Genomic DNA, 2,773 nt, shown 5'->3' with positions numbered 1-2,773 from the left:
AAAGAGTCAACAGCAGGGGCCAATTAAGTCCTTGGGGTCGGGAATTATTTGTTTTCATCAGTGTGTCTTGGCCACTGGAGCAATTTCTGGCACACAGGATAGCAGAGGCTCAACAGAAAATTTTGAATGCATGAGAGAGATGGATGAGCAAGCATTGTCTCTGACCTTGTGGTTGTCTGTGGAGATGAAGAGTGTCCTCTGTGACCCAGCCAGTGGGCGTGCCTCAAAGGAACAAGTGAGAAAACAGGAAGGATCCATGGCTGTGGACTTGCCCCCTGAACCTGGGTCTGGAGAGCAAGGGCAGACAGGAAATTCAAATACTACTGACCCAGTGAGTGCACTGTCATTGAGCACATGAGGTAGATGCCTGGACACCAGCCAAAGACAGCAAAGAACAATGGAGCCTGAGCAACACACACCTGCCTGGACTCTGGCCCTGGGCTGTAGGTGAGCCCTTCTTTTGATGCCTCAGTTCCTAGTCTCCAGTATTCCCAGAAGGTATCAACAGCTCTTCTGTCTCTAATAATCGGGTTTCTCTTCATCCTTGGGAGATTCTGTCCCAAGAAGGTAAGCAATGAGCTCCCCAGAGATATTCAGGAAGGGCTGTCCATCTAAAAGGGCAAGAGGGAGCATGGGAGTTCAGATCACGTAAGGGCTTCAGGGAGAAGGGAGTTCGGATCACGTAAAGGCTGCAGTGAGAACTAGCTTTGCCTTGACTCCCACGCCTCCAGCCAGCCCTGCAGGCTTCAGCAACCCTCAGTTCCATGGCCCCAGGGGTGCTGAAACAGCCATGAAGGCTTTACAGGGTCAAGGCCATGACATTCTCTGGGGGGAACCCAGGCTGCCTGCAGGGGCTCCAAAGAACACATATGAAGCAGTTGGAGGACCTCAGTCCCTGACAGGATGCAGAGTCCCTGTATGGCCACGGTCAAACTACTCTCTGCCTAGTCACTGGCACCATTTCTGAGTCCTGAAGAACCAAAGCTATGTCCATGGTGCCCACACAAAAGGTGTCCCAGTCAGGAACATGCCACTGCAGCCTGTGCTCTTGACCTCCCTAGACTTCGAGGTCTGGGAGGGAAGGGCAGATGCCCTCTGCCTGGCTTGTCTGTGTAAGCAGTCTTCCTTACAAGGCCTGGCCCAGGGTGCTTCCTGCAGGCTTGCAGGAAGCAGTATGGATCCAGGTCCTGTAACTAAGCAGGATCCCACACAAGGCAAGACCATGACTAAAGAAAAGCATCAGGAACAGATGGGCAGGGCATCTTGTCTTCAAGAGCACTTGACTGCTCTTGCAAGGGGCCCAGGTTCAGTTCCCAGCACCTACAGGGCAGCTGCAACCACCGGCCTAAGCTATTGGAGTGCATGCACATTGCCTGTGACTGTCTTTTCCAAGCCTTTATAGGGGCATCATAGGACCAAGCAAGCAGAGCCAGATAGCAGATGTCCAGCATGAGAGTCCAACTTAGGGTGCTGCTTCTGGACCACTGAAAAGGGAGCTTTCTGCTGAGCAGAGCCATCTGTGGTGGCTACACGGGCAGAGTCCCTACACTGGACATATTCAGACATATTCAGATCATAGACTGCACACTCTGCTGCCAGCCTGCAGGTAAAAAGGTCACATGTCATTGCCACTCAGCTGTACACAAAGCCCGGGGCTAGCTGCCTCTTTCCTCGCCTGTGGAAGTGGAGCTGGTGATAACTGCTCATAGGGCACCCTAGATGGTGTGCATGCACACACTCGAGTCCTAGAACAGCGCTTGGCACTCGTATTACTTTTCATTGCTCAGTCAGATACAACCACTCCTTGGCTGCAGGCCAGCAGATTGTATGCCAACAAATGCCATCTGGGGCCTTGGGCTAGCACTTTTTCTCTCCATAGCCTCTACACTGATGATATAGGTTCTCCTAGGGACTGGTGGATGGGGGGGGGGGGTGTGTGAACCTATTTCTAACCATCTACCCTGCCATGAAGCCCTTTGCAGACCTCATCCGCTATCCACAAAATACACTCACTGGCTTGGGAGAAGATCCATTCACAGGATCACAGAGAGGTCTTTGCAGAGACACAAGATGTTAGCAGTGTCCTCAGCTGGAAAGTCTTGTCCCAGGTGGTCCCTATGTGAACACAGAAAGCAATGGGCCAATTAGGTGCAAAGTGGCCAAGCCTGGGAACAGGGCTGAATAGACGGGCGTTTGGTTCACTGAGCTCCCTGGAGAGCTGGGTGAGCTCCCACTGAGTCATGCTCCAGATCCTGGGGCATGATGGAGCCAGGAGAATTGCTTTTGGACCCTAGAGTTTCTTTCTGGTGCACTTCACACCCAACAACCAAGTGTTAAAGGCCAGAGAAATCCTTCAGGACTCACACTGCTCAACCACACAGGGCCCAGAGAGCTTGCCTTCTCCCTGCCCAGGTACCATCCTGCTGGCAGGCAGCCCCGTCCTCCAAGAGATGAAATGACAGACCTCACTATTCAACCTCTGGGAGGCTCAGTCTCTCCTCTCAGAGGCAAAGAGGACCATTGCTTACCTTCTAGGTAGTAGAGAGGGGTGCCAAGCTGTGAAGAGGGGAAATGAAAGGCAGCATTGGGCATCTGTGGGCCAAATAAGAGCTGGGATTTCTCCTGTCCTTGCCTCTCAACCAGACCTTGTGTTCCCCAGAAGTCCCAGCTCCCAGCAGAGATCCCTCCCCCAGCTTCTTCCGGGAGGCTGCTCTAAGCAGGTCTTGTGGTAGCAACCTCAGCCTTAATTTTAGTTCTGGGCTGGGTAATTTCC

The 2,773-nt window shown here is 52.7% G+C and overlaps 1 long non-coding RNA gene across 1 annotated transcript; it reads right to left on the bottom strand.

Annotated features, from left to right (window-relative positions):
• Positions 1 to 261: 261 nt before the first annotated feature.
• LOC129680207 (uncharacterized) lies at positions 262 to 2,096 on the bottom strand. Its single transcript, XR_008720658.1, has 3 exons — positions 2,014 to 2,096; positions 420 to 611; positions 262 to 287 (listed from the first exon to the last, which is right to left on the bottom strand). It is a non-coding gene; the product is annotated as an uncharacterized LOC129680207 (long non-coding RNA).
• Between the last annotated feature and the right edge of the window lie 677 nt (positions 2,097 to 2,773).

The sequence above is a fragment of the Psammomys obesus genome, unplaced genomic scaffold, assembly GCF_907164565.1.
Source record: "Psammomys obesus unplaced genomic scaffold, mPsaObe1.curated_primary_1811, whole genome shotgun sequence".
NCBI classification, from domain to species: Eukaryota; Metazoa; Chordata; class Mammalia; order Rodentia; family Muridae; genus Psammomys; species Psammomys obesus.
Note: the sequence above shows the minus strand (reverse complement) of the source record. Positions and strands in the feature narration are given on the sequence as shown.